Here is a 9352-nt window from a genome sequence, read left to right on the forward strand (position 1 = left end):
TCTGTGCTGTAGGTCCTACAAAGACCTGGTGAAGTCACCTCCATGTGGAAGCAATGTCTAAGAACAAAAGAGTTTGCAGCAGTCTCAAGTGCCTGTGACACAATCCCACAAGTCCAAGCTACCAGCACCCCCACTCTTTCTAGGACAGACTCAGGCAACTATAGCAGTTATCCTTGATTTTGTGAGAAAGGTCTTGGGATTTTCCATCCAGGATGTTCAGATGCAGGGTCTGAATCTGAGCATTCTCAATGCAGTCAGGAACCAGGAATCCCACAGTGTCCAATTCTGTTTAGACCGTCTGAGGACCAGTTCTCACTAAGCAGGTTGCCCATCAAGTAGCTGTTCCTTGGGGCCCAGGGCTCATCAGAAGCCCATCCCCCAGGTGCAAGCCCCAGAGAGCAGCAAAGGCTCATTGCCCTGTGACGCTGGCCCAGGCCTGCTGCAACCACATTGTGCCCATTCGCCAAGGGAGCTGATTTTCCTGCCCTTGTTCTGAGCCGCTGCCCTGACTGACAGTGCTCTCCCTGCCTGGCCTTGGTCCCCCAAACAAAATATGTGTTCCCGGAGTTCATAGGTACTTCACTCACCTCCTCTTCCTCAGATAGGTCAGCCCATGTGCTGAAGGGTCATCCGAGGTCCATGGTTACCTCTGTTACCTCTGTTACCTCTGTGTCCCTTCCCATGTTTTCTGTTCCTTTGCTTATGCTTCCTAACTCAAGACTCACTGCAGGTGGATTTTCCCTTGTGGGGAATCTTTAAGTCATTATCTTAGTGACATTCTGTGTTTTGAAGAACAAACTAGGAATGACTATTCACTTCATAATTAAAGAAAGCTTTTCTTGCAGTATTATGTAATTTCAGTATGAATAATATTCATTTTTCTCAGATTTATGTTATATGCTTATATTGATGATATTATAAATGTTATTGTTTTATTTTTTAATGGAATGTTCATTCCTAGTCTGTAGAATACAATTCATTTATTCATGGTGGCTTCTGTTTCACTAAATCCAAGATGAAGCCCTCAGCCCAGGAGCTCTTTGCGGTCACTCCTCCCCCCTGCTCCAGGGACAAAGCGCAACCCCCTCGAATAGCCTCCTCCAGTGTCCCCCTGAGAGATTTCTCTTTTTTTTTGAGATTTTATTTTTTTATTCATGAGGGACAGAGAGAGAGGCAGAGACATAGGCAAAGGGAAAAGCAGGCTCCCTGCAGGGAGACGGATATGGGACTCCATCCCAGGATCCCAGGACACGCCCCAAACCTAAGGCAGATGCTCAACCACTGAGCCACCAAGGCATCCCTCTCTGAGAGATTTCAATCTCTTTTAAAGCAATGTTGATCTTAGGAAACTGACCTGATTAGAATACAGTAGCGATCTGAAAGTGGAACTGAAGAAAGAGATGGCACATTGTCAAATCTACTGGTTCAAGCAAAACCAGGTGCGTGACTATATTGGAAAACAGGAGTCACCCCCTGAGATAGAATCCATCCAGGCCAAGCAGGGGGGACTGCACCAGGCCTGAGAGCATAGGGAGGTTTCTGTCTCATTTCCTTATGGGTCTGCAGCGCTGTGTGAGCACTAGAGCTGCTATGCCAAATATTACAGTAGTAGTCAGCCTCGTCCTCAGGCTGCAGCCCAGAGATGAGCAGGAGCCCTGCATTGGCCGAGGTGTCTTTGGATCCAGAGAAGCGGCTGGGGACCCCGGAGCCCTGGTGCTTATATGAGTCTGAGTATTAGTACAGGAAGTACCGGGGAAGGCTCCCTGGCTTCTGCTGGTACCAGTATATGTAGTAGCACCAACACTGAAGCCACTGCTCAGAGTGCAGGTGAGTCTGGCTGTTGTTCCCAGAGATGCAGAGAGGGAGGGTGGCTGGGTCAGCACAGGCTGGGACAGGGAACCTGCAACAAAGTAACACAGTTGGGCTGGGCCATTTGGAAGCTGCCTAAGGCATGAGACAGCATGGCTTCCCTGCTCCTCCAAAGCCTGTCCTTACCTGTGCATTGAGAGAGGATCACGTGGAACAAAAGGGTCCAGTCCATGGTGGCTACAGTCCCAGTAGTCCACGGGCTGAGGCTGGGCTGGGCCAGGCCTTTCTGATATCCACTCCTGCCTCAGGGGAGGAGACTGTCATGTAATTTTGACCCTATCTTTATGTGGCTTTGTCCCCTCTGAGCTGTGACAAAGAACCTGAACGGGGTCCTTGACAGAGAAAGTGAAGGGGCAAAGATGCTGTGAATTTACTTCCTGGGAAGAGTCAGGGAGGACATAGTTGCTGGGGCAAACCACCGGTGTGTGTACAGGGGATTCTGTTGTACCACTGGGGATACAGGGGCTGAGACCTGACTACAGAGCCAGGGACCAGCTCCCCCCCTGGCCTGACAGGTGTCAGCAGGGGCAGCCTGGCTGTGAGACTGTCTGAGAAACTCCCCCAAGGGACACCAGAAGAGCCATGTCACCCTTGCTGGTCACACAACCATCTGCAGGCACCCGGGAAGCTCCATGGACTTTGTTCTTCTCACTGTCATTCTCCAAGTAGGATGGACAAGCCTGTAGGGCAAAAAATGGGTCAGATTGAATTTAACTGATTTTGGCCCATTCCACATGGTAGGAGGAGGCTCAGGATCACAGGAAATAGTAACACATAATAAATAATAATCTCTGCTTCTATTCGATATCTAGCATCTACATGCTTATGTTTACGCAGTGTCCAATCTCTATCAGCTGTGATGACAGGATCCCTGGCACATCTCCTCCATCATGGCCACTAGCCTGCACATATATTGCTGTCAGTGTTGCTTCCATGGATTATGTGTCTCCCGTCTGGATTCACCCCAGAATCTGACATAGCTCCAACACATACTTGGAGGACAAAACCAGGTTCCTAATTGAAGCTCTAACCTCATAAATGGAATCTGCTATATCTCTGCTATCTCCCTTTCTTGACAGTGGCTGTCTGCTGGTACACAATGCAATTCAGGACATTCCCATAGACAATAAACACTTCACGATGAGCACCATAACCCCAAACTCTCCCTCTAGAGAACCTCCCCAGCTGTCACATCGTCCCAGAAGTTGCCTGACAGTGTAAAAGACATTGCTGTGTCCTTTGTAACTGTTGTTTGCTAGTTTTAATTTGTGAAGTCCCACCTGCATTATGGTTCTCAGCAGATAGTTTATTCTACCACCGAGAAGGTGATTTCTAGCACATCATTTTGGAGGACCTACCTCAGGATCGGGGAAAATCTGCCCCACTTCTCTAGCCCCTTGTCTCTGGGGCAAGAAGTATAGAGACTCTCAAGGACTATTCCTCCCGAACCCTCACAGGAGCTATATTAGGGCTATGCCCATTAGAAAATACCCCTATGTCAACCCTGTCTGTGTCCCACCTTCCAGGGGCCATGACTGTGATGGAGAGAAGTCCCCTCCTGATGAGGATGCTACCAACACCAGGCTGCACAGGGCAGCATTTCAACATTGTAACAGACCCCATGGAGAGCTCCAGTTTGCATTGATGCCCCAGAGAAATTCTTCCATGATGGTGCATTAGACCTTCACACTCTCAAAAATCCCCTGAGCTGCACATTTTTGGATGACATGTGGCTCCAGTCATGATCATCTTGGCCTGTAGACCCACAGGACCTCCATGATATGGTGAGGATTGTCGAAAAGAACTTTCACCAGGGACGCCTGGGTGGCTTAGCTGTTGAGAATCTGCCTTCATGCTCAGGGCATGATCCCGAAGTCGCGAGATTGAGTCCCATATCTGGCTCCCTGCATGGAAACTTCTTCTCCCTCTACCTGTGTCTCTGCTTCTCTGTCTCTCTCTATGTCTCTCATGAATAAATAAATGAAGTCTTAAAAAAAAAACAAAGAACTTTCAGCAAAGTCCTGCAACATTCCTGAGGTTGCAGGCCCTCTGTGATAAGTGATATGGTTCTATCACAACATGTTTGAGGCAGTTCCAACCACACAAGCTATCCATGAACATGAGGGAGGGTGATTCCCCACCCTGGAGTGGTCAACATACCCATTCTACCCAAAATCCAGTCTCAGGATGAGAAATGATCTTCACTGCCCACAAGCTGCAAATGCAAACACCACATGGTCCTTTATCATCTCAAACAGACAGCATTTATTGGGAAGATTAGAGGGATGGGCCAGGAATGCTTTCAGCTCTTCCCTCTCCATGAACTTTACAAGAAGCAGAGGATGCAGGACAAGGAAAGTGGAATGGTTATGGGGCTGTGCTCCAGAAGTAATATTCTTGAGATGGTTTAATTTTAAATACTTGCGTGTGTGACAAACATGTACCTGCAACAGTGGAGTAGGGACACAGCTCCCCTGTATCTCTGTGATCCTTTCTCCATAAATTGTGGAAGTGGAAAAATTGGACATCCACATCCAGAAGAATGAAATTAGACCATTCTCTTGCACCATACACAAAGATAAACTCAAAATGTATGAAAGATCTAAATGTGAGACAAGATTCCATCAAAATTCTAGAGGAGAACACAGGCAATGCCCTATTTGAACTCAGCCACAGTAACTTCTTGCAAGATACATCCACGAAGGCAAAAGAAACAAAAGCAAAAATGAACTATTGGGATTTCATCAAGATAAGAGGCTTTTGCACAGCAAAGATACAGTCCACAAAACTAAAAGACAACCTGCAGAATGGGAGAAGATATTTGCAAATGACATATCAGATAAAGGGCTAGTTTCCAAGAACTATAAAGAACTTATTAAACTCAACACCAAAGAAACAAACAATCCAGTCATGAAATGGGCAAAAGACGTGAACAGAAATCTCACAGAGGAAGACATAGACATGGCCAACAAGCACATGAGGAAATGCTCCGCATCACTTCCCATCAGGGAAATACAAATCAAAACCACAATGAGATACCACCTCACACCAGTGAGAATGGGGAAAATAAACAAGTCAGGAAACAACAAATGTTGGAGAGGATGCGGAGAAAAGGGAACCCTCTTGCATTGTTGGTAGGAATGTGAACTGGTGCAGCCACTCTGGAAAACTGTGTGGAGGTTCCTCAAAGAATTAAAAATAGACCTGCCCTAGGACCCAGCAATTGCACTGTTGGGGATTTACCCCAAAGATTCAGATGCAACAAAACGCCGGGACACCTGCACCCCGATGTTTCTAGCAGCAATGTCCACAATAGCCAAACTGTGGAAGGAGCCTCAGTGTCCATCGAAAGATGAATGGATAAAGAAGATGTGGTTTATGTATACAATGGAATGTCACTCAGCCATTAGAAACGACAAATTCCCACCATTTGCTTCAACGTGGATGGAACTGGAGGGTATTATGCTGAGTGAAGTAAGTCAATCAGAGAAGGACAAGCATTGTATGTTCTCATTCATTTGGGGAATATAAATAATAGTGAAAGGGAATAGAAGGGAAGGGAGAAGAAATGTGTGGGAAATATCAGAAAGGGTGACAGAACATAAAGACTCCTACCTCTGGGAAACAAACTAGGGGTGGTGGAAGGGGAGGAGGGCGGGGGGTGGGGGTGAATGGGTGACGGGCACTGAGGGGGGCACTTGACAGGATGAGCACTGGGTGTTATTCTGTATTTTGGTAAATTGAACACCAATAAAAAATAAATTTATTATAAAAAAATAAAATAAAATCTCAACTACATTTTTTGTAGAAAAAAAAGATGAATGGATAAAGAAGATGTGGTCTATGTTTACAATGGAATATTACTCAGCTATTAGAAACGACAAATACCCACCATTTGCTTCGACGTGGATGGAACTGGAGGGTATTATGCTGAGTGAAATGAGTCAATAGGAGAAGGACAAACATTATATGGTCTTATTCATTTGGGGAATATAAAAAAATAGTGAAAGGTAATAAAGGGGAAAGGAGAAAAAATGAGTCAGAAATATCAGAAAGGGAGACAGAACATGAGAGACTCCTAACTCCGGGAAATGAACTAGGGGTGGTGGAAGGGCAGGAGGGTGGGGGGTGGGGGTGACTGGGTGGTGGGCACTGAGGTGGGTACTTGACGGGATGAGCACTGGGTGTTATTCTGTATGTTGGCAAATTGAACACCATTAAAAATATGTTTTTTAATTTTAAAAATTTGAAGTGGAACTTCTTTTCTTCTCCCATATATGTTCCTGAGCCTTGAGAGTCCACAGCCTTGTGAACATTGTGGCATGAGCGTCAGATCACTTTGTGATGAAGAAGAGACATGGTTCTCACCGAACCTGCCTTTCTGCTAAAGGCTACTGATGTTTGAATGGCCAGTGCACACAGATGGGTCACACATTGTCACATCTGACTTTGGAGAAGGATTTTTTTTTTCAAAATCACTGATGCCACAGAGAAGGGCTTCCTCTGAGCCTCAAGAGAAAAAAGAATTCCCAGAGACAAGTGATTATATGTGATATTTTTCTAATACAAGTTGCTTCCAAATTAATAGACCCTTTAATGTAAGACATCATAATAACAGAACACTAGGTAAAAATATATAATCTCAACAGATCCTTAAAGATCTATTGACCAAATTGAAAGTAAAGTCCTATAAAAACTGCAATTATTAATAGAAACAGAACAAATCTACTTATAACCTGGTAACACACTGGATGTCCTACACATAGAGGCAGGAAAGTAGCTAATGCGGCAGGAGGGAGGAAAATTCACAAGCTGAGGAGCAGGTCATTGTGACCTTAAGTCCATTATGACTCCAAATCATTCTGCCAGTATTAGGCAATGTATGTTAACAAGAAAAATCACTGATTAGAGCTTCTCATTAATAGGAATAAACAGGTATTTATTGCAAAAGATCCAAATGTATGGTTTGGCCATTGATACACCAGTGTTGGTTCAGAAGTGAAAGGAGAAATCTCCCCAATGAGCAAAAGAATAGGACTGTTAAAGTATGTCTAAATAAAAGATGGCACAACACCAAAGACATCTAGAAATAGTTTAATGACCAGAGATGAGGACGCCTGATTCCTCAGGCTCTAGGTATGAGACAAGCACTCTGGACCTGTCATTTGCTGTCCATGAACTCCAGTACAATGAGACCCTGTGTCTCAACTTCATGGAGGAAGGCAACCATTCTATGCCCATTGACAACCTTTGTCTAGGAAGAGATTGTTGCGAGTGACCTGAGGACAGAAAGTCAGGAGGATTCCTCACTCCTTGGTGGTGTACCTGGATGGATCTGGACCCATGGTGGCAGTTGACCATGGCTCCTCTTCCCTGTGAACCCTCCACAGCACTGAGGTGTGAGGGAGCCTCCCTCTGGGGATGGGAGGTTATAGGAAAGATTTAGGTAGGGATCCCTAATGGGTTATGCCGGAGAAACTTCTTTGTGTATCAATGTCCCTTCACACTTGGGTACCTCCATCATCTGCATAGCATTGAACACAGTGACTCACTCCTAGGAATGACTTCTGCAAGCACAGAACACTGGTCAACAGCAGCCAGAGCAAATGATGTCTTTGTAGCATTTTATTTAAAATTTGAATCCCTGAGCAGGGTCTTTTCACAGGAGACTGAGTTGTGGTGACTGGAGAGCCATATTCCATAGTTGTTTGAGGAAAATATAGTTGGGTTGAGGAAAATACAGTTCATACTGAGGAATGAGAGCTGCAGTGCTGATTAAAAATGATAACAACATATGCTTGCATTTGAAACTGTAACCACTATCTATCATATTTTTCCAGAAAAATTAACTTAATTGCCAAAGGGGGGGGGAAGGAAGAAAATTAAAACAAAACAAAAAAACATGGGTCTCGTTTACCAAAATAAAATAATCAGATGTTTTAATAATTAGAAAAATTCTGGAATTACATTCAATAGACTCTTAATGAATTCGTTTAATTTAGTGAGTTGTTTAGGTGAAAAACAGCAGCCTGATTACCTATATGCTCAGCTCTGTGTTGGGTGTGGTGCAATGTAGTTGTGTTACCTTGGAATTTTAAATGCACCAACATGTTTAAATTGATTAGTGAAAATCTAAGGTCATTAGTTAAAATTATTCCGTGAATTTAACTGAAAAAAAAACAATACTTTGAATTTGACACTTATGAGGGTTTTATCTTTTGAAATATCATTTTGTTTAGAAGCCTCATTGTTTAAGATAATTTTTGGAAAAATCACAGAAGAGGCATTTTTGTTCATTATTAGGTAAATTTGGTTCTTTTTTTTTAAAGATTTTATTTATTTATTCATGATAGTCACACAGAGAGAGACAGAGAGGCAGAGACACAGGCAGAGGGAGAAGCAGGCTCCATGCACCGGGAGCCCGACGTGGGATTCGATCCCGGGTCTCCAGGATCGCGCCCCGGGCCAAAGGCAGGCGCCAAACCGCTGCGCCACCCAGGGATCCCAGTAAATTTGGTTCTTACAAACATTTGCACCCTGTATTTTCTTCCTCTGCTTCCTCTTTGAAGATGCAGAGGTCTCAATTAAAAATTTTATTTTCCTTTCTCCTTCCAACATAGTAAAAAAAAAAAGAATTTGCTTTGTCTCATTGAGTGTCACACACAGGGTAAGGCTGCCCATGTTCTTCTTCTGATGGGGGCTCTCTCCCTTGTGGGTGGCCACCAGCTTTCTGGCTTAGGACAGAGAGAGGAGCATGTGGTACACCCAACCCTCATTCTATTCAGTCCGAATCCTGGCCAAACACCACGTGTCCTGGGTGGTGAAGGGCATGTCTGTAATGGTAAGTATTTATTGGGCCCCTGGCCTGGTGCTGGATGTGGTGGTTGGCAGTGGAAGTCCAGGATGGGCCAGACAGCCTCAACCCTGCCTCATGGGGCTGTCTCTGGAGAGAAAACATGAATAGGGAGCCCAAAGTTGGTCTACCTTCCTCATCTTCACTCCTGGAGGCAGGGAGATTAGAGCCCATTTCTTGGGCTCCCCTTGGGTTGGAGATATGGAGACTGCTGTGTCACAGGGGAAATATGAATCACAGACAACAGGAGAACTGATGGCATGACTCAAAGGTTTCCTGGGTTTAGGTGATGCTGTAGAAAGGCCATGAAATGAGTATGAAGAGAGGGAGACGGAGAAGAATAACATAACCCTGGGGACGAGGATCCCCAGGAACAAGGTCATGAGCATCCCGCAAAAGGAGATTCAAGTAGAGAAAAGCCAAAGGAACCCAGGAAGATGGCTTTGGTTGGTCAGGTCGATGGCCTTGCTTGCTGTTTCACTGTGATCTATGGAGGCTCCGGGAATGGAATTCAAGATGGAGCCATATGTCAGAGGGGAGTGCGGTACACTGTGGGGCATAGGGATGGAGGGAGAATAGATCCCCATCAGGGGAGATCAAATGAGAAGAGTAAGGTGGCCAATCTAACAT

At 45.0% G+C, this 9352-nt stretch overlaps 1 pseudogene; it reads right to left on the reverse strand.

Moving 5' to 3' along the window:
* Positions 1–1024: 1024 nt before the first annotated feature.
* On the reverse strand, positions 1025–2041 carry LOC129508294 (immunoglobulin lambda variable 5-39-like; annotated as a pseudogene).
* Between the last annotated feature and the right edge of the window lie 7311 nt (positions 2042–9352).

The sequence above is a fragment of the Nyctereutes procyonoides genome, unplaced genomic scaffold (genome assembly GCF_905146905.1).
Source record: "Nyctereutes procyonoides isolate TBG_1078 unplaced genomic scaffold, NYPRO_anot_genome, whole genome shotgun sequence".
NCBI lineage: Eukaryota > Metazoa > Chordata > Mammalia > Carnivora > Canidae > Nyctereutes > Nyctereutes procyonoides.